General features: G+C 39.6%; 1 pseudogene; it reads right to left on the minus strand.

The window, feature by feature from the left end:
* Positions 1–4948: 4948 nt before the first annotated feature.
* On the minus strand, positions 4949–25207 carry LOC105719445 (sacsin-like; annotated as a pseudogene).
* Between the last annotated feature and the right edge of the window lie 710 nt (positions 25208–25917).

The raw sequence follows: 25917 nt of genomic DNA on the forward strand, positions 1-25917 counted from the left end.
ATGTGGAGAGAAGGGAACCCTCATACGATGTTAGTGTGAATGTAAATTTGCACAATCACTACAGAGAACAGTTGGTAGTTTCCTCAACAATCAAAAAATAGAGCTACCATATGATTTAGAAATCTCACTGCTGGGTACCCAAAAGAAAGGAGATCAGTATGTCACAGATGTATCTGCACTCCCATGTTTGCTGCAGCTCTGTTCACAACAGCCAAGATTTGGCAGCAACCTAAGTTTCCATCAGCAGACAAACAGATGAAGAAAATGTGGTACTTATACACAGTGGCGTGCTATTCAGCCATAAAAAAGCATGAGATTCATCCATTTGCAACAACATAGATGGAACTGGAGGTCATTATGTTAAGTGAAATAAGCTAGGCATAGAAAGACAAACATCTCATGTTCCCACTTATTTGTGAGATCTAAAAATCAAAACAATTGAACTCATGAAGCTAGAGAGTAAAAGTATGGTTACCACAGACCGGGAGGGGTAAGTAGGGAGGTGAGGGGGAGATGGGGATAGTTAATAGGTACAAAAAGTAGTTAGAATGAATGAATAAGGCCTAGTATCTAATCAGTACAACAGGGTGATTACGGCCAATAATAATTTAATTGTACATTTAAAAATAACTAAAAGGGTAGAATTGGATTGTTTGTAACACAAATGATAACTACTTGGGGGGATGAATACACTATTTTCCATGATGTGATTATTACACATTATATGCCTGTATCAAAATATCTCATGTACCCTGTAAATGCACATACCCACAAAAATTAAAAATTAAAAAATCCCAAAGGTTCCAAATAGATGATAGATAGTAGATAGATCGGTAAATAGTAGATAGTAGGTATGTAAGTGATTAAGTTACATGTAGGTTAGGAGGTAATACATGCTATGTAAAAACATTCTAGAGCTGTGTAGGACAATTGAGAACATGACTGTGTCTGTGTGAGGGAGAGGTGATGGCTGCAATATTAAAGGAAGTAAGCCAAGGAAGACCTCATTGAAAAGGTGATATTTGAGCAAAGTTGAGAAAGAAGTGAGGGAGTCAGTACATTAAATAGCTGAAGGAAGAGAATTCCAGCAAAAAGGCACTGAGATATGGACATACATCCCATGTTCAAAAAATAGCAAGACATCTATGTGGCAGGACTAGGGTAAGCAAAGGAGAAAAAATTATGAAATAAGATGAGGATGTGGGTGCAATGAGGACACATCACCTAGGACCTGTAGATCATTGTAGGGACATGGACTCTTGCTATGAATAAAATAGTTAGTGCCCTATGTGCTTCTTAAAACTTGTTCATAGTTGGAAGCACCTGAGCCTCTCCCACACAAGAGGTCATTCTCATCCCCTGACTGGTTTGTTCATCAGCCAACTTAAGGGTTTCTCCCCATCCATTTCTGGTTCTAGGATCCATCAACCTTCACCTCACTTCTGTGGCATCTCCAAGGCTGATTCAGAAGAAGGAGTTCACAGCTGAATTTACATCTTGTTTTCAATTACTGAGCATGCATTTATTATGCTGGTAGACAGAAAAAAATAATACTCAAAGATAAATTCATTATAAAAATACTTCACTAAGATTTTGTATCCTGCAACTTTGCTGCATTTGTTTATCAGTTCTAATAAGCTTTTTGGTGGAGTTTTTAGTTTTTTTCCAAATATAAAATTATATCATCTGCAAACAAGGATAATTTTACTTCTTCCTTTCCAATTTGGATACCTTTCATTTCTTTCTCTTGTCTCATTGCTCTAGCTTTCTTCTTAATATCTTTATTGACTCACTGGTCATTCAGGAAGATACTGTTTAATTTCCATGTGTTTGTATAGTTTCCAAGGACTTCCAGTACTATGTTGAATAATAATGGTGAAAATGGTCATCCTTGTCTTGTCCTTTCCCCAGTTTATGTTCTTGGCATCTTTGTCAAAAACAAGTTTACTATAGATTTATGGATTTACTTCAGGGTTCTTAATTTGTTCCATTGGTCTATGTGTCTGTTTTTATGCCAGTACCATGCTGTTTTTGTTACCATAGCTCTGTAGTATATATAATTTGAAGTCAGGTAATGTGATTCCTCCAGTTTTGTTCTTTTTGCTCAGGATAGCTTTGGCTATTCTGGGTATTTTATGGTTTCATATAAATTTAATATTTCTTTTTCTATTTCTATGAAGAATGTCATTGCTATTTTGACAGGAATTACATTGAATCTGTAGATTGCTTTGGGTAGTATGGGTATTTTAATGATATTGATTCTTCCAATCCATGAACATGAAATATCTTTCTATTATTTGGTGTCCTTTTCAATTTCTTGCATCAAAGTTTCATAGTTTTCATTGTAGAGATTTTTCACTTATTTGATTAAGTTTATTTCTAGATATTTTATTTGTAGCTATTGTAAACGATTGCTTTCTTAATTTCTTTTTTAGATTGTTGGCAGTTCACATATAGAAATGCTATTGCTATTTGAATGTTGATTTTATTGTTTCTTCTATTAATTTTGGGTTTGATTTGCTTCTGCTTTCCTAGTTCTTTAAGAGGCATCGTTATATTATTTATTTGAATTTTTTCTACTTTTTGAGGTATGCACTTATTGCTATAATCTTTTCTCTTAGTACTGCTTCACTGTATCCCATAAGTTTTACTATTTTGTATTTTCACTTTGATTTGTTACAATAAATTTTTTAATTTCCTTCTTAATTTCTTCATTGACTCACTGGTCATTCAGGAAGATATTGTTTAATTTTCATGTGTTTGTATAGTTTCCAAAATTCCTTATTATTGATTTCTAGTTTTATTTTATTGTGGTCAGAGAAGATACTTGATATTATTTTAAGTTTTTAAATTTTATAGACTTGTTTTACAGTGTAACATATGCTCTATCCTTGGGAATGATCCATGTGCTGAGGAGAAAAGTGTGTATTCTGTACCTGTTGGATGAAATGTTCTGTAAATACCTATTAGGTCCATTTAGTCTACACTGCATTAAGTCCAGTGTTTCTTTGTTAATTTTCTGTCTGGAAGATCTGTCCAATAGGGTATAGAAGTCTCCAGCTATTAATGTGTTAGGGTCTATCTATCTTGTTAGCTCTAATAATATTTGCTTTATATATCTGTCTGCTCCAGTGTTTTGTGCATATATGTTTGTGACTGTTATGCCCTCTTACTGAATTGACCACTTTATTACCATGTAATGACTTTCTTTGTCTCTTTTCATAGTTTTTGTCTAGATATCTATTTTGTCTGATGTAAGTATAGCTACTCTTGATCTCTTTTGGCTTTCATTTGTATTGAGTATCCTTTTCCACTGCTTTATTTTCATTCTTTAGAGGTGAAGTGTGTTTCTTGTAGGCAACAGATGATTGGGTCTTATTTTTTAATCCATTCTGAATCTTTTGACTGAAGACTTTAGTCCGTTTACATTCAGTATTATTATTGATAAGTAAGGACTTATTCTTGCCATTTTGTCATTTGTTTTCTGGTCTTCTCTTCCTTCCTTTGTTCTTTCCTGTCTTCCTTTTAGCAATGGTGATTTTCTCAAGTTGTATGTTTTAAATTCTTGCTTTTGATTTTTTGTATACCTGTTGTGTAGTTTTTGACTTGAAGTTACCATGAAGCTTGCAAACAATATCTTATAAATCATTGTTTTAATTGATGACAACTTAACACTGATTACATCAACAAATCAGCAAAAATAAAACTAATAAAAACTGTACATTTTAACCTCATCCCCCCACTTTTTAACTTTTTTGTTGTTTCTATTTATCTTACTATATACTATGTCTTGAAAAGTTGTTGTAGTTATTATTTTTCAAAGATTCATCTTTTAGTCTTTCTATGCAAGATATGAGTTTACATACTACAGTTATAGTGTTATAACATTCTGTGTTTTTGTGTGTACTTACTACTACTGTGAATTGTGTACCTGATTAGCATTTATTATAGGATAGGTTTTTTAAAAAGTTCTTTTAACAAAGAAATTGAAATAATTAAGTGGAATCAAGCAAACGTTCTTAAACTGAAAAATGCAACTGACATACTGAAGAATGCCTCAGAGTCTCTTAACAGCACAGTTGATCAAGCTGATGAAATAGTGAGTTTGAAGACAAGCTATCTGAAAATACACAGTCAGAGGAGGCAAAAGAAAAAAGATAAAAGCATACCTACGATGTCTAGAAAATAGCCTCAAAATGCTAAATGTAAGAGAAGGTAGAGAGAGAGAAAGAGAGAGATTGGGGTATAAAGTTTATTCAAAAGGATAATAACAGAGAACTTCCCAAACCTAGAGAAAGATATCAAGTACAAGAAGGTTATAGAACACCAAGCAGATTTAACCCACATAAGACTACCTCAAGGCATTTAGTAATCAGTCTCTGAAAGGACAAAGAAGACAGGAGAGAGTGGCATGACATATTTAAAGTGCTGAAGAAACAGTATCCTAGAATAATATATCTAGTGAAAAAATCCTTCAAACACAGAGAAATAAACACTTTCCCAGATAAATAAAAGCTGCAGGATTACATAAACACCTAACAAAGATACAACCCGGTTTTATTCAGCCTTACCCAGGAGAGACAAGAGAGCTATAGCAAGGAGCCAAAAGATACTCTTCATCTGTCAGGGTTTCCTCCATCTGCAATTCTGACGGAGCAGGTCTCAGGGTAGCAGGAGGGGATGTTCAGAATGGTTTTAGGAGAGAAGAGCTTACCTTCCCACACAAAGGATAACATTTTGTCCCTTCACCCTCAAAGTCCCTGGTGAAGGTCAGGGCTGAGGCATTATTCCAGAGTTAAAGGCTTTCCCAATGGCACTGTCCACATCCTCTCGAGGCAAATCTGGTGTGTACCTTTTGATCCTTAAAATGAAAAAGGAGAACAGAGACACAGCGAACCTCATTTCTCCCCACGTGGTGGGAAACAGCTCTCTCACTCTGGTGCTCAGTCTAGTTCCTGTGGGTCAGATGTGTTTGCTCCCAACGAGGGATCTCTTGAGTGGGGACAAGGGAGGTCACATCAGGCACCCCACATTTGGGCTGCTTCATCACATTCAGGGTTTTCACATCTGGCTTCCCAGTTACCTTTAGCCCAAAGAATTTCTGCATTTGCTTCAGCTTCTCAACCACTGGGCTACTGTCTCTCTGCCTTCCAAATTCATTGATTTCACTCTTCAAGTTGTAGTCACAGTTTCCTAGGTTTTTTGATAAAGAAAAGAATACTAAAATACTAGAAGTAAAATCTTTCTCACTTTTCTGAAAAATCGCAGCTTTTCACTGTTGTGACAATATAGCCTTTTTCCTTAATGCTGGAATGCGAAGAGGGAAAAAAATCTGTCAGCTTCTGTAATGATCTCGTAGCCCTTATTATTAGCAGTGGTACAGAAACGTTACTGTGGGAGAAGAACCCGTGCCATTGTTAAGTCTAGTTTTACTCTGAGGTCTGAATCACAATTGGTACTGCCATTGTATGTGTTGCGCCTTTGGTTCCCTCTAGCTTTACTTTCTAAAATGAAGTCTATGGATGGACAATAGTTTTTGTGTGTGTGCGCTTTTTTTTCATACAATGTCTTGCTCAGTTTCCCAGGGTGGAGTGCAATGATGCAATCAAAGCTCATTGCAACCTCAAACCCTGGGCTCAAGCAATCCACCTCAGCCTTCCAAAGTGCTGGGATTACAGGCGTGAGCCACTGCACCATTCTCCCCCGGGGCTCTGCAAAACCTTCTGAAAGTTCAGAAGGTTTTGCAGAGCCCCGGAGGAGAATAGCTGAAGGCAGCTGTTTGATAACCCTGAGGCAGAGGGCAAAAAGTAGGTACAAGGGAGTGTGGGGGAATTTATCTTAAACAGGCTTGTTTACTTATGTTGACCAGGAACTGACCTTTGATCATCCGTGCAGGCCTGACATTCCCTGAAAGGGGACAATAAATGTTAATTACCTACAGGTTGTGTTTGCTCCTGGCTTTCGGCATTGTGCGTGCACTGAATAAAAGCAAGCAGCCTTCTCGGTGCTGCTTTCTGTCCCCTAGAGCCAGGCAGTCACCTAGCTGCTCTTACACTGCATACCTGTGTCTGAGTACTCATTTCATTGGTCCGCCAGGGTCTGCGGGACAGACTCAGCAGGTGGTGGTGGTGGTGCCCTGTGTGAGGATTGAATTCACGACCTTCAGATTATGAGACTGACCTACCTCTTGACCTTTGAAAAATGGAAACACAATGCTCTTGGATTACTGGCAGGTGCAATGCAGCGTTTACCTAGACTATCTCTGCATCTTGTTCCTGTGTTTCTGCAGTCTCTGGGAAGGCACATGACCCCACACCCCAGAGCAGCACCAGCAGCAAAAAAAAAAAAAAAAAAAAAAAAAAAAAACTGGACATGCTGGCCTTTGTCTTCCTTCTCAGGTCAAGGCAAATGATGGCTCCCTACCTGATTGCTGTTCCGGTGTCTCACCCCAAAGGCTCTTTATGTAGGGTCCCTCTTTATGTAGGGTCCCAGAAAACAAAATGCTATGTGATTCACCTAGGGTGACATCCTCTTCATTTGCAATGTGTGGTCTCAACATTCATCGGATATTGTAACATAATGGAAATTAACCAGTTGCTTTTGCAAACTCATAATTATCATCAATAAGGCCATCAACAATGAAACACATCCCATCCTACACAGTTAAGTAAAGCTGTAAGGCATGACTAAGTCATCCATAAAAATATCTAGGGGGAAAGTGCTCCTGTCTGAGGAAATGACCTGGGAAAAGTGTCAACGAGTGAATGAACACACATATTCAAGAAATAGCACCAAGACCAATGTGGCTGGAGCAGAGTAGTAGGGGACAAAGCGAGTGATTGCAGACAGAGGCAGATGAGAGGGAGAGCTTGTAGCCCATTGCAGGGATTCTAGTTTTTGCTAGGAGTGATATACAGAGTTATTGTCCTGATGTCCCCTCATCTCTTACTTCTTATTAGGACTACTACTTTCCAGGACCACCACTTAGACAGGGTCCTATGGCAACACAAGAGAGAGAAAAAGGGCATAAGTAAAATGTGCTTCCCAAAGTCTATCGCCACTCAAAGGAACCTGGATCTCCTCCATATAGAATGTTATTTCCTGCCCCGCACTGATTGGGTCTGTTAAAACACTACAATACACTACACTACTGTGATATTTTCTTTGTCAAGATAATCTTGGCTTTTGATAGTGTGCATCATAAAGCTAAATAAAATGAAACAAACTTTTTAGCTGAATCATTTTTCAGTGAAAGTTAATGACTGTGAAAGTTCTACATGAGAAGCGTATTTCTGAGAGGACCTTGACAGCAATCAGTTGTTCTGTTATGAAGCTGGGTGAGTACCTAGTAATCTATGTGACCACTGAATCCTGTGAAATGTGGCTAATCTGTATTGAGGTGTGCCACAAGTGTAAAATATGCACCACATTTGAAGACTAAGTATTTTTAAAAATGCAAGTATTCATGATTTTTAAATATTGGTTGCCCATGCTAAAATGATATTTTAAATATATTGGGTTACATAAAATATATCATTAAAATTTATCTCTCTTCTTTTCTTCTTCCTTTTAAAAATGTGGCAACTAGAAAATTTAAAGTTCTACATGAAGCTCTTGCCTTCCTTCCTTCCTTCTTTCCTTTGCTTTCTTTCTTTCTTTCTTTTTTCTTTCCTTCTTTCCTCATTTCTTCCTCTCTTTCTCTCTTTTTTCTCCCTTTGCCACCCAGACTGGAATGAATGGCATGATCACAGCTCACTGCTGCCTTGAACTCCTGAGCTCAAATGATCCTTCTGCCTCTGCTTCCGAAGTATTTAGGACTATAGGTGCACACCACCATGCCCAGCTAACTTTTTTTTTGTAGAGATGAGGTCTCACTATGTTGCCGAGGCTAATCTTGAACTCCTGGGCTCAAGTGATCCTCCAGCCTTGGCCTCCCAAAGGGTTGGGATTGGAGGCATGAGCCATTGCACTCAGCATTCGTATTACATTTCTATTGGACAGTGTTTACCTCAGGATCTATATGATTAAAAGTTGGGTCAGTTAGCCGTATGTTTCATCAGTTATTGTTTTTTTAGAGCCTACTAACTATAGAATACAGTACTAGGCATTGTGAGTGATTAAAGCAACTATACCCCACACAAGAACATGGCCTCTGCCATCATCACATCATCTATGTGGGAAAATGAAACATCACATCCAGTAATTCAGCAGCAGATACTCCAAAGCAGAAGTTATGGAGATGAGTCTTTGTCCTGGTCCCCCCAAGAGAGTTCCTAAGTGACCCAATTGGCTTTTTTTCATTATGTTTTTCGTGTGTGTGTGTATGTGTGTGTGTGTGTGTGTGCCATAATAAAGCTCTCTTTCATTCTTTCTGTTAATAATGAGCTTCATTTTCCCAGAAATGGTGGGAAAGGTCTTCCACGTAGATTCTAGGCATAGTATCGATCCTGTTTAGCCTTCTACCTTGTGGGATATTATTTGTTGTTTGCTTACTTGGTTGCCTGTCCTGTATATATTTAGCTTATAACAAACCACTGCTAATTTAGTGTCTCAAAACTGTAACAATTCTATGGCTGGATCTCAACCGAACAGTTTGGTTGTTTGTAATCTCTTTTGTGGCTGCAGTCAGATCGTGACTGGGGGTAGAACACCCAAGATGTTCTGGCTTCATCACAGGTCTGCTGTTTTGGTGGAGAAGATTGGAAGGCTGGGGTCAACAGGGACACCGGGGTCTCCCTCTCTCTCTTTTCATGAAGTCTCAGAGCTTCCTCCTCTTCAGCAGAGTAGCCTGTTGTTTTCTTTACTATATCTAGCGATACTTTCTCTATGGATGCTTGAACACATTTAATCTAGGGGGCTAGGCTGCATTTATTTATCCATTCACATATGTCTTCCTCCATTCAACAAATATTGTCTCAATATTTCCAGTCACTTAGACTGGAGAAAGGAAAAATAGGCCAGTAAATTATTCATGAATGGTACCTTTAGTTTGTGCTGTAAGAGATTCATACAAAGTGCTGCAATTAGACAGAAGACAGTGATCTTATGTACAATAGAGATGTGTATATGAACTTCCAACACATGATGGGTAAGAACACATTCTCTGGCCAGGTGTGGTGGGTCACACTTATAATCCCAGCACTTTCAGAGGCTGAGGCAGGTGGATCACAATGTCGGGAGTTCAAGAACAGTCTAGCCAAGATAGTGAAACCCCTTCTCTGCTAAAAATACAAAAATTATCTGGGCGTGGTGGTAGGTGCTTGTAATCCCAGCTACTCGGGAGGCTGAGGCAGAGAATTGCTTGAACCTGGGAGGCAGAGGTTGCAGTGAGCTGAGATCGCGCCACTGCACTCCAGCCTGAATGACAGAGCAAGACTCCATTTCAAAATAAAATAAAATAAAGAACACATTCTCCTTTCTCAATTTAATGTTTAACCACAACTTCCCCATCTAAATGTGCAGTATCACATGAATGCAAACAGAAAAGGGGAAGTGAATAAATTTCTCAGGAAAAAACCAAATTTCCTCTTTCTCACAGGACTTCTGATACTTGCAAAGGCAAGGGAAATCAGAAAAGGAGGCATTTTCTAGGACAGATGGAATATAGGTCATCTTTTCCCAGCCGAAATGAGGCTGGAACTCCCTGACCACCATAGGGCGCATGCACTGGCTGTGGAGAAGCCATCACCTCTGTGCTCCTGGTGCTTCCTGCCAGGGATCCCCTAGTTCACTCGGTAGACTCAGAAACAGGAAAGGGGGACTCCTGGTAAACTGAGGAAACCACCGTAGTGATCACTGGGCTAGAGCAAGAAATTGCACATGATGTCATCTTCATGAAGAATCATGTAATAAGAAATCTGGTGGTCATTCAGTATGGTGCTTGGCAACAATGATAATACTGAATGCTTTACTGAAACAGCAATCTTTGTGTACGTCCAGCAAACAGCAAATTTGCAAACAGATAAAAAAGCAAAGCACAGTAGTCGTGCTTGAAGTAGAAGCATTGAGCTCTAGAGACTCGCCTCATCCTACTACCTCTCTCTATGCCCCTCTAACATAATCCCCAAATACCACATAACAATGGAGTGAGTGTAAACATCACCAATCTAATTCAAACCCCTCACTTGTCAAATGAGAAAACTTAGAGACATGGGCCATCACTTGTCCCAGATCGTGCATCTAGTGAAGAGCACTAGAATCAGAGCTGTTGCTTTCCACTTCCAAGCCTAAGCCTACTACACTAAGAATTTCATTTCATATCAACGAGTCTAACGTGTATTAGATTTTGTTTTCTGTCTAACATTATATTGTTTAATTTGTTGGAATTCTGTGGTATTTTGTAGCTTTTTTAAAGGACTTCTCATGTTTTGCCTTATGCTTGAATACTTGTCTTCCTTTATGTATGAATTTTTTTCTACAGGATAGAGATACACTGTTATAGACGTGTGTTTTATAAATTGTGCTAATACAATAGTAATCATTATTTCCCTGACATCAAAAACTTACACTGTGATCAGGTATTATATGGAATAAAAGGTAAACAGAAATACTCAGAGAAATACAGCCCACGTCCTTGGTACGTAAGCGGGGAGAATTTGTTCTTATCCGTCATGTGTTGGAAGTCCATACTTGCGTCTCTATTGTACATGAGGTAATATTTGGGTCACTGGTTGGAGAACAGAGACTTCTTGCTCTAAAAGAAAGAATAGAAAGAAAGTGATTAAAAATATAAGACAGCATGATTCAAACCTCAAATGACTGGCATTCTAAATTGCTACACTGAAAATTCTGAAAAACTGTATAATGATGAGCTCATGGAATAGTGAATGGGAGACAGAACTTGAAGGTATGATGTTGGATATGAAGTAGATAGAGATTTAGCAGGTAGAGACTGGAAATCCAACCCTATCCCTAACTGAGTATGAAGACTCAATTCAGTTCAGTTCTTTTGACTAGAAAATTATAATGATAGTAACAAAACTCCCCCCAATCCCAAAATGGTTTTCAGAAGAATTGAACAAAATTATATATATAACATATATCTACTTTAATATTTGTTACACAGTATTTCATGATGGCTATTTTTTCTTAGAGTTAACAGATACCTTTAAAAAATCTAATTATAATTGGTATAAAGATATAGTTAGATAAAAGGAATAAGATCCAGTTTTTGATAGTACAGTAGGGTAACTATGGTTAACAATAATTTGCGGTATAGTTCAAAGTAGCTGGAAGAGAGGAATTAGAATGTTCACAACATAAAGAAGGGATGAATGTTCGGAGTGATAAATATCCCAATTGCCGTGGTATGAACATTACACATTGTATTCATGTGTCAAAATATCACATATACCCCCAAAATATGAACCACTATTCTGTAACAGTTAAAAAAACAAACAAACCACAAATCTAATTAAACCCTCTTAGGTTGCAAATGAGGAAACTGAGATCTTGAAATTCTTGGTTGTTTTCTTTCTTAGAAAGCAAAACAATCTGACTATGAATCAAGGGTCAGGGTTGGTTCATTTCAAGGGAATTTAAACTTACCACAGGAAATGACTCTTGAGGAAATTGTTGCTGTTCAGTTAAATGAAACAAGGACAAACAAATATTATCTGCTGAACCGCCATAATAAACCAAGTTGAATCATCGGCTTTAGAGATTTGGGAGCATTGCTCAAGAAGCAGCTGTGTTACCAAGTATTGCATCATCATATAATCATCATTATCACCACCATCATCATATTTGTCAGCCAAATATGATTTTAAGAACAATTGTGGAGGTGGCAAATTTCCAAGCTAACTTACCCTCTAAACTCACTTATCATGCATTTGTCACCTTTTAGTTGTAGCTAATGGTGATGCAGTGACATTCCATTAATATGGTTGGGAAGGTCTTACTAGTATGTATAATTACAAATCAGCTTCTAAATGTAAGTAGGCCTGTAATTCACCATGTCCTTCTTCTAGGGAAGAAGATAAAGAACTGGATTTCCTACTGACTTTGCAGGGATTAAGAAGGTTGTATGTATCTTCAACCACTTCCTTTGATTTAAACCTTAAGAAATCAAGGAAGGCCGGGAGCAGTGGCTTTCGCCTGTAATCCCAGCACTTTGGGAGGCCTAGGCGGGAGAATCACTTGAGGCCAGGAGTTCAAGACCAGCCTGGCTAACATGGTGAAACCCCATATGTACTAGAAAAATAAAGAAAATAGCTGGGCATGGTGGCGGGCCAGCTACTTGAGAAGCTGAGGCACAAGAATAGCTTGAACCTGGGAGGCTGAGGTTGCAGTGAGCTGAGATCATGCCACTGTACACCAGCCTGGGTGACAGAGTGAGACTCAGTCTCAAAAAAAAAGATACAGAGAGAGAAAGAAACCAAGCCATTTCTTTAGTGTGTGCTTGTTTAATTGATGAAGTATTTTTTTTTCCTGTTTTATTGCTGCTGAGAAAATATACTACGCATGTAGTGGTAACGTGTATTACTTAGCTAAATGAGTGGGCAATTTATTTCTTATTTACGTTTCCTACTTCAAAAACAGATTTAATGGATGCATTGGAATGATTATTAAATGAGCAAATGTGCTAAATGAGTGACTAAATAAAAAATAATGACATAAACTTTTGGAAGAAATTTTGCTCTATTGTTTTATTTACTGAAATGTTACATTAATTTTATCCTCAGTCACATGTTAGAAAGCTGATACTTCATATATTTTCTCTAAAACATAAATTAATGTGAACCCCTTTCTTTGACTCTCTCAGATGTTTCCTTGGGATTCCTCAAACATGCCCTTTAACATCTCCATGCCATTGTGAATGCGGCTTGCTTCCTCTGGAATGTCTTTGCTCTCCAGACTTCATGCCTGTCAACCACAACTCATTCTCTAATTCTTCACATTCTAAAGTTGACATTACTGTTGAGAAATGTTGTTTATGAATATTGATGAATGCTGAGTGTATGATAGAATATATTGTTTGCTAGGAAGAACGATGGCAAGGAAAACCTAGCTGTCCCCCTACAAGTAGAAAACTACTGGGGGCATTCCAAAGTGGTAGGACAATGTATAAATATCGTACACCAGTTGAAACAATTCTTTAAGGTATCCGACCCTGCCCCCGTGGCTCCCTTGTGGAGAACACTTTCTAGCTTGTTTGTAATCAGTGCAAAGCGGGCCCCAGCTGCTTACTTGGTGTAATTTTTTGTTATGAGAAAATACAGAACACCTGTTTGTTAATAATAATCACCTGTTCAGAGGGACTAAATATGTGGATCAGAATCTGCTGGGGGCCTTCAGCCTGGAATGCTGTCAGCCTCAGAGCCTCTGTTTGGAAGGCTGCTGGCCCCCAAATAGACCCACTTTGCTGTTCTCTCTGGGTATCTGCTTCTCAGTTCCTTCAGTGCCATGGGGGTCTCTCTGGCCGAGCTAGTACTCGGTACATAACTTTTTCCTAGTTCAAGGGAGTTATGCATGCTTTCATTTAACAAACAGTGATTTACGGAGTAGCTACCACGTACCAATCTGTGAATTACAGTGGAAAATAAGCAAAGGAAGTTGCAGTCCAGTGTAGGATGAATTTGAGGAGACAGTTAAATACAGAGTGATAAATGCTGTGATTGGAGTGTAGCTTGGGAATGTACAGGAGGTGCATGCAACCCAGCTCATGAGGGCCGGAGAGTGCATCTCAGCAAAGAAAACTTCTGCAGCCAGTCCTGAGAAGCACGGCGGGAGCCAGGTAAGCAGACCAGACGGATGTGAGGGAAGCGTTTGCTGTTGCGCGTTTTTATTGCTGTTGATTTGCTTGTTCTTGTCTTTGTTGTTGTTGTTTTTCCTCCCCTTTTAACCAGAAACCACTGAATTGGAATGGGTGTTTATTTTACAGACTCAGAGGATTCTCATAAGCTAACAACAGCTTTGAAGCTGGAATGGGAAGAAGTTGATTCTTCCTAAATTCCAGCTTCAGCCTCCTCTAAAACCCTCTGTTTCACTGATTGTATCCCACTTTCCACCTAATTAACTAGTGTTAGACAGTGGGTGTGGTGAGAAGTCAATGGTTGCAATTCAGCCGGATGCATGATGACTCTCTGGCCACCGGTTTCTGCAGTCTGAATGTTACCTACACCCGGAAAGAGTTCTGGTAACAGCTCACTGATTCTTCTTTTCCTTGTCTGTTTCATCCAGAACCCTCTAGACTGTAATTTTTCTCTTTTCCTGTTTGCTATAGGCAAGTGCTCCATAAGTGCGGTCTGTGAATCAGTGATGATTCATGGACTGCAATTGGTCAATGATAAGCTCAGCAATCGAGCATGCTTTCATAACAATTTGATAAAGTCATTTTATGTCTATTGGATCTAATTTAATAATCTAAAAACTGAGCATTTAAAAATGTCTTTGTCATCTCATTTTCATAACAAAAGTATCCATGATGAATTGGAAATTTAAGGAACTGTTCCTTCACACAGATGGCTTGAGAAGCATTGCTTTGGGCCGTTCAAGTAATCAACACTCTCCAGACTCTTCTCTCTCCCTGCGTGGACCACCTCCCTCCTTCTTACCTCTTAAGTTCTTGCTCTTTGGCTCTCCATATAGATGCCTACTCCTCTTGAAAGCCTCCCTAATCTCTCAGCGTTGGGGATAGAGCCCCTCCTCGCTAATCCCACAGTTCTGTGTGCTTCCCCCATTATGGCCATCATGCTTGGTAGTGTATCACGTAGACTGCTCACTTCTCCATCTCCCTCTGGAGAATATACACTCTGTAAGAATGTGGCCATGTTTGTGAAGCTCTGTGCCCCATATGTTGCCTGCTATACGGTAGACATGCAGTGGATATCTGTTAAATGCGTGAATTAATGAATGATGGAGTGGAGGAGGTAGAACTGCCATCCAACCTCCCAAAACCCACTTCGTGGGGCACTCCCTTCCCTACTTAGATAGAGAGAGGTTAGGTAGACCAGCTGAACTCTCTCTGCTCCTGGTCCTTGAGGCACAGAGGCCCGCCTGCCAGGTTGTCTGCTATACCCTAGGGCTTAGCATGATACTGCTCTCCCCTCCCTGATCTCCAGACTGCCCTTTACGTGGCCGGTCCCAGTGGAATTTTTTAATGCAGTCTTACATTGTATCACCTTAACCCTTTCCTTCTTCACTGGCTTTGCTCCTCCTCCCTCCACTGATTCACAGATTTCCACTTCTTGGTCTTCTCATACCTGGATCATCTTCCTGCAATTCAAATACAGTTCACATATTCCTGCCTACACTTGTCGTATCACCATCATGTCACCTTTTCCCTCCTCTCTGTCTCTCTTTGTCTGTCTGCCTATCTGTCTTTCTCTGTGTATGTTTTGCTCTAACTCTACTAACTTCTCTGTTTCTTAAAACATGCATTATCTACTGTATGTCCTAAGTCAATAGCAAGAAAGGAACATTTATAACTTACACACTCTAAACTTGTTATCATGCAACATATTAATGGCTGCAAATTCTGTGTTCTAGTACTGCTTTGTGCCTGGAAAAAGAGGTGGGTAAGATGTAGAAATATAAGAGAAATGTACCCCAAATCAAGTAAGGACATTAATGGCCATTTATTTCCACTTCAAAATTTTGCCTTAAAGCCCACCCTAGACACAGTCATGTGTCTTTCTATGTCAGGGGTATCATTGCTGGTTATGAGCTCCAAAACGGGGTGAGATATTTTTGCCTCCGGACTTTCTTTTTTCATTTTTTTTATTGTACTATATAGGTTGTGGGGTACATGTGCAGATCATGCAGGATTGTTGCACAGGTACATACACGGCAAGATGGTTTGCTGCCTTCCTCCCCTCATCACCTATATCTGGTATTTCTCCCCATGTTATCCTTCCCCACCTGTCTCTGTCCCTCCCCTAGTGCCCCCCAACTGACCACAGTGTATGATGCTCCCCTCCCTGTCCACATATTCTCATTGTTCAACACCCACCTATGAGTGATGACATTCGGTGTTTGGTTTTCTGTTCTTGTGTCAGTTTGCTGAGAATGATGGTTTCCAGAGTTATCCATGTCTGTATGAAGGACACAAACTCATTGTTTTTTATGGCTGTGTAGTATTCCATGGTGTGTATATGCCACATTTTCTTTATCCAGTCTATTGTTGATGGACATTTGGGTTGGTTCCAGGTCTTTGGTATTGTAAACAGTGCTGCAATGAACATACATGTGCATGTGACTTTATAATAGAACAATTTATAATTCTTTGGGTATATACCCAGTAGTGGGATTGCTGGTTCAAATGGAATTTCTATGTCTAAGTCCTTGAGGAATTGCCACACTGTCTTCCACAATGGTTGCACTAATTTACACTCCCACCAACAGTGTAAAAGTGTTCATATTTCTCCACATCCTCTCCAGCATCTGTTGTCTCCAGATTTTTTAATAATCGCCATTCTATCTGGTGTGAGATGGTATCTCAATTTGGTTTTGATTTGCATTTCTCTAATGACCAGTGATGATGAGCATTTTTTCATATGTTTGTTGGCCTCATCGATGTCTTCTTTTGTAAAGTATTTGTTCATATCCTTTGCCCATTTTTGAATAGGCTTGTTTTTTTCTTGTAAATCTATTTTAGTTCTTTGTAGATTATGGATATTAGCCCTTTGTCAGATGGGTAGATTGCAAAAATGTTTTCCCATTCTGTTTGTTACCAGTTCGCTCTAATGATTGTTTCCTTTGCTGTACAGAAGCTCTGGAGTTTAATTAGATGCCATTTATCTATTTTGGCTTTTGTTGCCATTGCTTCTGGTGTTTTAGCCATGAATTCCTTGCCTATGCCTATGTCTTGAATGGTTTTTCCTAGGTTTTCTTCTAGGGTTTTTATGGTATTAGGTCTTATGTTTAGATCTTTAATCCATCTGGTGTTAATTTTAGTGTGAGGTGTCAGGAAGGGGTCCAGTTTCTGTTTTCTGCACATGACTAGCCAGTTTTCCCAGCACCATTTATTAAACAGGGAATCTTTTCCCTATTGCTTGTTTTTGTCAGGTTTGTCAAAGATCAGATGGTTGTAGATGTGTGGTGTTGCTTCTGAGGCCTCTGTTTTGTTCCATTGGTCTATGTCTCTGTTTTGGTACCAGTACCATGCTGTTTTATGACTGTGGCCTTGTAGTATAGTTTGAAGTCAGGCAGCATGATGCCTCCAGCTTTGTTCTTTTTGCTTAGGATTGTTTTGGCTCTGTGGGCTCTCTTTTGGCTCCATATGAAGTTTGAAGTGTTTTTTTCCAGTTCTGTGAAGAAGGTCATTGGAAACTTGATGAGGATAGCATTGAATCTATAAATTATTTTGGGCAATATGGCCATTTTCATGATGTTGATTCTTCCCAACCATGAGCATGGAATGTTTTTCCATCTGTTTGTGTCCTCTCTTATTTCCTTGAGCAGTGGTTTGTAGTTCTTCTTGAAGAGGTCCTTTACATCCTTTGTTAGCTGTATTCCTAGATATTTTATTCTCTTTGTCGCAATTGTGAATGGGAGTTCACTTTTGATTTGGCTCTCTGTTTGTCTGTTATTGGTGTATAGAAATGCTTGTGATTTCTGCACATTGATTTTGTATCCTGAGACTTTACTGAATTTGCTTATCGGTTTCAGGAGATTTTGCGCTGAGACAATGGGGTCTTCTAAATATACAATCATGTCATCTGCAAATAGAGACAATTTGACTTCCTCCTTTCCTGTTTGAATACACTTTATTTCTTTTTCTTGCCTGATTGCTCTGGCTAGAACTTCCAATATTATATTGAATAGGAGTGGTGACAGAGGGCAACCTTGTCTTGTGCCAGATTTCAAAGGGAACGGTTCCAGTTTTTGCCCATTCAGTATGATATTGGCTATCGGTCTGTCATAGATAGCTTTTAGGATTTTGTGATATGTTCCATTGATACCTAGTTTATTGAGGGTTTTTAGCATAAAGCATTGTTGAATTTTGTTGAAGGCCTTCTCTGCATCTATTGAGATAATCATGTGGTTTTTGTCTTTGGTTCTGTTTATGTGATGTATTATGTTTATAGACTTAGGTATGTTGAACCAGCCTTTATCTCCAGGATGAAGCTTACCTGATCATGATGAATAAGCTTTTTGATTTGCTGTTGCATTCTGTTTGCCAGTATTTTATTGAATATTTTTACATCAATGTTCATCATGGATATTGGCCTCAGCATCTGTGCCCAGTTTTGGTATTAGGATGATGTTGGTCTCATAAAATGAGTTGGGGAGGATTCCCTCTTTTTGTATTGTTTGGAATAGTTTCAGAAGGAATGGTACCAGCTCCTCTTTGTACATCTGGTAGAATTTGACTGTAAACCCATCTGGACCTGGGCTTTTTTAGTTGGTAGGCTATTAATTGCCACCTCAACTTCAGCCCTTTTTATTGATCTATTCAAGGTTTCAACTTCTTCATGGTTTAGGCTTGGGAGCGTGCAAGTGTCCAGGAATTTATCCATTTCTTCCAAGTTTATTGGTTTATGTGCATAGAGTTGTTTGTAGTAATCTCTGATTGTAGTTTGTATTTCTGTGGAATCAGTGGTGATGTCTCCTTTATTGTTTTTTATTGCATCTATTTGATTATTCTCTCTTTTCTTTTTTATTAGTCTGGCTAGCAGTCTATCTATTTTGTTGATCTTTTCAAAAAACTATCTCCTGGATTTGTTGACTTTTTGAAGGGTTTTTTGTGTCTCTATCTCCTTCAGTTCTGCTCTGATCTTAGTTATTTCTTGTCTTCTGCTAGCTTTTGAGGTTTTTGATCTTCCTTCTCTAACTCTTTCAATTTTGATGATAGGGTGTCAGTTTTAGCCCTTTCCTTGCTCCTCATCTGGGCATTTATTGCTATGAATTTCCCTCTAGACACTGCTTTAAATGTGTCCCAGAGATTCTGGTATGTTTTGTCTTTGTTCTTGTTGGCTTCGAAGAACATCTTTATTTCTGCCTTCATTTCATTTTTTATCTAGTTGACATTCAGGAGCCAATTGTTCATTTTCCATGAAGTTGTGCGGGTTTGAATTTGTTTCTTAATCCTGAGTTCTAATTTGATTGCACTGTGGTCTGAGAGACTGTTACAATTTCTGTTCTTTTGCATTTGCTGAGGAGTGATTTACTTCCAATTATGTGGTCAATTTTAGAGTAAGTGCAATGTGGTGCTGAGAAGAATGTATATTCTGTGGATTTGGGGTTGAGAGTTCTGTAAATGTCTATTAGGTTGGCTTGGTCCAGATCTGCGTTCAAGTCCTGGATTTGTTTGTTGATTTTCTGTCTCGTTGATCTGTCCAATATTGACAGTAGAGTGTTAAAGTGTCCCACTATTATTGTACAGGAGCCTGAGTCTCTTTGTAGATCATTAAGGACTTGCTTTATGTATCTGGGTACTCCTTTATTGGGTGTGTATATATTTAGGATAGTTAGTTCTTCTTGTTGTATTGATCCTTTTACCATTATGTAATGCCCTTCTTTGTCTCTTTTGATCTTTGTTGGTTTAAAGTCCATTTTATCAGAGACTAGGATTGCCACCCCTGCTTTTTTTTTTTTTTTTTTTTGCTTTTCATTTGCTTGGTAAATCTTCTTCCATCCCTTTATTTTGAGTCTATGTGTGTCTTTGCATGTGAGATGGGTCTGAATATAGCACATTGATGGTTCTTGGCTTTTTATCCTATTTGCCAGTCTGTGTCTTTTGATTGGGGCATTTAGTCCATTTACACTTAATGTTAATATTGTTATGTGTGAATTTGATCCTGTCATTTTACTACTGGTTGGTTGTTTTGCCCTTTGGTTGGCATAATTTCTTCATTGCATTGTTGGTCTTTACCATTTGGTTCTTTTTTGCAGTGGCTGGTATTGGTTTTTCTTCTCTGTGGTTAGTGCTTGCTTCAGGAGCGCTTGTAGGGCAGGCCTGGTGGTGATGAAATCTCTGAGTAATTGCTTGTTCATAAAGGATTTTATTTCTCCTTCACTTATGAAGCTTAGTTTGACTGGATGTGAAATTCTGGGTTGAAAGTTCGTTTCTTTAAGGATGTTGAATGTAGGCCCCCACTCTCTTCTGGCTTGTAGAGTTTCTGCCAAGAGATCTGCAGTGAGTCTGATGGGCTTCCCTTTGTGAGTGACCCGACCTTTCTCTCTGGCTGTCCTTAGTATTTTTTCCTTCATTTCAACTGTGGTGAACCTGATGATTATGTGCCTTGGGGTTGCTCTTCTAGAGGAGTATTGCTGTGGTGTTCTCTGTATTTCCTTATATTTGAATGTTGGCCTGCCTTGCAAGGTTGGGGAAGTTCTCCTGGATAATATCCTGAAGAGTGTTTTCCAGCTTGGATTCATTCTCCCCATCATCTTCTGGTACATTGATCAAGTGTAGATTAGATCTTTTCACATAATCCCATATTTCTTGAAGGCTTTGTTCATTTTTTTTCCACTCTTTGTTCTCTTTCCTTGCCTTCTCATTTTGTTTCATTGAGTTGATCTTCAATCTTTGATATCCTTTCTTCTGCTTGATCTATTCGGTTTTTGAAACTTGTGTATGCTCCACGAAGTTCTTGTGCTGTGTTTTTCAGCTCCATCAAGTCATTTATGTTCTTCTCTAAGCTGGTTATTCTAGTTAGTATTTCGTCTAACCTTTTTTCAAGGATTTTAGTTTCTTTGCATTGGGTTATAACATGTTCCTTTAACTCAGAGATGTTTATTATTTCCCACCTTCTGAAGCCTGCTTCTGTCAATTCGTCAAATTTGTTCTCTGTCCAGCTTTGTCCCCTTGCTGGTGAGGAGTTGTGATCTTGTGGTGGGGGAAAGGTGTTCTGGTTTTCGATGGTTTCATTTTTCTTGCACTGGTTTCTTCCCATCTTTTTGGATTTATATAGTTTTGATCTCAGGTAGCTGCTTGGGGAGGTGGCCTTTCCTTTGTCTACCTACAGGTGCGCTGCTGGGCTGCCATGGTTTCAGTGGAGCTGCTGTGTCTTTTATTTACTCAGGAAAGTTAGGCCGGCTTCTGCCATGGCTGCCACACCTCCCCCTACTGAGCTGGATCATTCCTGGTCACTCTCTAGGTGCAAAACTCTGGCATGAGAGTTTTTTCCAGTCTGCTGGGCTTTGTTGGTGGTTGGGGGGGACCCATCCTGCTGTATGGGCTGTTTCCCTGTTTTCAGTTCCCCTTCTTTCTGGGAGATGGGTAGCTCCATCCCACTGACTTTTTGGCTTTTACGTCAGCCAGTGCTTCCACCTAGATCTATGCTGACGTCCCTGGTGCCAGCCAAAGTTGCTGTTCTGCTCTGTTCAGGCAGCTCGCTGAGGCTTTTCAGCCTGGTGAAGATCTCCTGTTCTGTGGGTTGTAGAGGGCTTGGGTAGAGTGCTGTAGCTGAACCAAAGCCACAGAGGGGGAGATCCCCCAGTCCTCTGGTTGGTTGCATGCTCCTCCTGGGTGGGGCAGTGCCCCGCCTTGGCTCAACTTGCCCTATTTGGTTTATACCCACTGTCCAACCAGACCCACAAAATGAACATGGTACCTCATTTGGAATTGTGGAGACCACTCGGTTTCTGCGTCTCTCTTGCTGGGAGCTGCTTTCCGGAGCTGCCTCTTATTTGGCCATCTTGGGATCCCCTGCCTCCAGACTTTGTTCAGCACAAATGAGTTTTGGCCTGAATCATCTGGATAATTGCTATTTTTTGTAGCTGTGGCTCCAAACAAAGCAATCACTCAACATATTAGGTATCTATTGCTGAGTAGAAAATTACCACTAATAAAAAAACACACATCTATTATTTCAGTTTCCGTGGGTCATGAGTCTGGGTCATAGCTTAGCCGGGTCCTCTTCATGGGGTCTCAAGGTATTGGCTAGGTTGCATTATCATCTGGAGGATTAATGTGCTTCCAAGCTCACTCAGGTTATATTCACTTACTTTCTTTTCCGTCTGGTTATCACCATTCTGTGGCTACTTATTGGTAACTCCCAGCCTGTTCTCAGCATCATTCTCAATCTCTGCAAAGCTGAAGTCACTTGTTCCCTTCCTGCAGGTGTAGGCATACTCCCAATTTTCTGAAAAAAAATTGTTCAGAAGTAGGAAGCATTGAAACATTCACCTTTTCTCTCTCTGGGAATCCTGATGAATTTGCCATAAGTGCTGGTCTTGTCTTAACATAGGGGTCTTGGAAATAATAAGAAATACATATGTTGGTCTCTGCTCTAGTTCCTGACACAGAGCTCATAATCCTTTGGAATTTTCTTTGGACTAGGGGTTCTAGGAGAAACTTTTGTTCTAATATTTTCTCCCTGTCCTGGTTTCTGAAACAGAGCTCCTAATACTCTTATAGATAGGGATGGTAGGCATATCTTTTGTTCTAATATTTGGTCTTTGATCCTGGTTCTTAACACAGAGCCCCTCATCCTTTAGAATTTCCTGGGTGATAAGAACATCTTTTATTCTAATGAGATGACTCTTCATGGGCTCTTAGAAGAAGGCTGGTCATCAGAAAGACCAAGCCATGATTAGAAGCTTGGAGCTTTCATCCAAATAAATTTAAGTAAATGTTTTCCCTAGTTTTATGACCTGTTCTAGCAAATTATTGACCATGAGGAGTGGTCTGTAGAAACCTCTCATTTATAGCTGGTCTATGGGACATTCAGGAGGCCCAGACATATGATTGGCATTGGAAGTGAGGGGAGTGGTCTTACGGGATTGTGTCCTTAACCTGTGGGGTCTGCACCAACTTCAGGTATTTAGTGTCATAATTGAATTATAGGACACTCAGTGTTGGGAAAGTTAAAGAATTGGTTGGAGTGAAAAAAATCCCCACGTATCTGGTGGCAGAAGTGTTAGGAGCACAGAGAAGAACAGTGAGTTTCCTATACAGATTCTAAGTCTGTTTTGGAGTGGAATTTCAGAGCTGCTGCTTACCAATTGCTGATCATGAGAAAATTCATCCTTCTAAGCCTAAAAGTCTGTGATCTAAAGACATTACTATTTGCCATGGCTAACATGAAGACCGAATGAATTGCACACATATGGAACCTTTTACAGTGTCTATAAATTGAAGTTTGTTTTTTCTTACCCTTCCCTAAATAAAGGCACTCATTAGAATCATTAATCAAATCTGTATACACAAGAGAAAATATTTCCTAAAAGTACTTTATTTGCCAACATTTTACCTAGATTGCCTTGGCATACTGTTTCTACTTTCTCATCTCGCAGTTCTTGGTAGAAAGTAATGATGCGGCTGCCTCAATGTCAGTTCTTGCCTCACCCGCTGATCAACGTGGTTAGGGTGAAATTAAGCACACCTCCACCTCCAGGAGCTTAAGCCACTCATGGACGATCCCAACGACAACAGTGTAGAATCGGCGAATTGCTTTTCCAGTTCTTCCTCTACCTAATCCTTAAGCGAGATAGTTTTTTAATGGATTCACTCACATTTGTGAAGTAACATGTAAACAGTTATTAATTACAGTATTTCTTTGTGAAGTAACATGTAAAAGGTTACGGTATTTGTTTTATAAAGCAAAATACTGAAAACAAACCCAAATTTGCACAAATAAGGGATTGTTAAGTAATTATGGATTCATATATTGAGTTACTATGTAAGTATTAATTAGAATAATGCAGCTCTTTGTCACTGATACAGAGCAGTCTCCAAGATATATTAAGTGAGAAAAAGTGAATTGTGGAATAGGATATAAAATATGCCACCCTTTGGCTTAGAAAGTAAAGGCTTAATAGACATGCTTATTAATGAATAGAGTAGATTAAAGGATTTACAAGAAATTAGTAGCATTGTTTACCTCTGGAAAACACTCTGAGTGGCTGAGATGAGATGAAAGGTAGAAAAGCTTTTTACTAATGAAAGTGATATTTCCTTCCCTTTGGATTTTGGGTCATTTATACATATTTCTGTGTCAAAAATCTAATGTAAAATATTGAAAATATAGAAGTGTTACTTTTTTTTCTGTCTCCAGAAGTTTTATTAAATCTAAGATCAAAGGAGCATAAGCTTCAGGGACAACAGTCATGAAAACAAATTCACTCCAGAAAGTTGCCAGGTTTCTCCACTTGCCCAAACCTCTCCATTTCATGTTCCTGAGGTTGTCAGTGAGGACAGAGAACCCACTGATGTGAACTGGGAGGCCCATTCTGCTTTCCCCACCCTGCAGTAAAGAAAACAAAATGACATTCCTGAGACATCAGACATTGCTCCTTTTCCTTTGCCATCTCTGCTTGATAAAGACATGGCTATTCCAATGTTTGGGACAAATTTCAAGTCATCCACTAAAGACTGAAGATTACTGCAAATCCTTCTGCCACCGACACCATTGCCTACCAACCAAGATGCCTTTTGTGCATCCTCTTCTAAACTAACTCCAATCATGGCTAACTGCATAAACCCCTGCAATCTGGGAAAACTCCCTGAAGAGAGGCTCTAACACCAGCATGATAGGTTATGCAGCTGATGCCATTGCTTGGAGTCCTTTCACAATCATTACTTAGAACAGTTCCCAGGATCTTTACAGAATTCGGACGTTCACGTTTCAGTGCCGTATCCTCCCTTGAAGTCACTCTAAATACCAATTTCTCCATTCCATCAGCCTCTCGGAAATATAAGGAGATGTCCTGTACACTTTTCAGAAAGAGAAGCACTGTGTCTACATCTGCCCTAAAAGACGGACAACTGGAGAACCTTCTGCTTACTGTAGAGTTACTACTAAGCTGTCGAGGATGCAGGCGAAAAGGAAAAGGGAAAAATGTTTCTGGAAAATTGATGTTAATAAATATTTCCCAGCTACTCGGGAGGCTGAGGCAGAGAATTGCTTGAACCTGGGAGGAGGAGGTTGCAGTGAGCCAAGATCACACCGCTGCACTCTAGCCTGGGAGACAGAGCGAGACTCTCTCAGAAAAACAAAACAAAACACAACAGAAGTTTCCTTGGTGCTTCCAAAAATGCCAACAAATGGCAGCAATTGGTCCAAAAGTTAAGGAATTTAAATGCTGTCATCTTTGAGATTCCAACACTGGCCACACTCATGTGGGCCAAAAAGTGTTTGATGCAGCTCGGACATCCCAGTCCAGTCACCACTAAAGATACGAGGTACATCTCTGTGGTAGCCAGGCTTAATTTCAAATCTTCCAACCTTCAGAGGCTCACACTTTGTCTTACTTCTTGCTATTTCTGAGTGCCATGCCAGTCTTCTGATGGGGGAGATCTGCCCCCATCATTAACCATAACTGGTTTAACAAAATGGCATCCTGAAGGCAGTGTCTGCTTCTGCCTGTTCCAAATGTCCATTAAGAAGACCTTAAGAATCTGTCCTCCTTCTAGACGTCTTCACAAAGTGTCTTTGAGAAAATCAATGAGTAGCGAAGTTGTTTATCCAAATCAGCCTGTTCCCCGTTGCGGGCGTCATTAGCCGCTGGGCTGGTGTGCAGCTCCAATGCCAGCACCTGGTTCTGGCCGCCCCCCTCCTCTGGGAGGCTCCCTGTGGCCCGAGGGTGCGATGCTCACCGCTCAGGCACGTGCCTGGGCTGCAGCCCAGGAAGAAACTTTACTTTTGTTGTTTTTGTGAGAAAGCCCTTTGTCTTTTATGATTAGTGCCTTCTACTAAATATTTCTGATTTTCCTCTCAGGCATTTGACAGTATATTATTTTCCCATCTTTAGTGTTAGAATGAGGCAATGTAATTTTCTTTGGCCAGTGAAATGTGGACAGAATTATGATTATTATATCCACGCAGACCTCTAGAAGTCAGTGCAAAATTTACCAATAACACTTTCCCTCTGCCTCAGTGAAGGGTGGCATTCAACGTGGTGCCTGTTCCATCAGCCTGTGTCTTCAAGTGAGGACAACTTGGAGTAGATACCCCAGTGGAATACTTTGATGCACTTTTAGTTCTAAGCCACTGAAAATCATTGCTCATTACCACAGCATAATCTGAC

This window comes from Aotus nancymaae, unplaced genomic scaffold, assembly GCF_030222135.1.
Source record: "Aotus nancymaae isolate 86718 unplaced genomic scaffold, 86718_ANA_hifiasm-v0.15.2.pri h1tg000012l, whole genome shotgun sequence".
NCBI lineage: Eukaryota > Metazoa > Chordata > Mammalia > Primates > Aotidae > Aotus > Aotus nancymaae.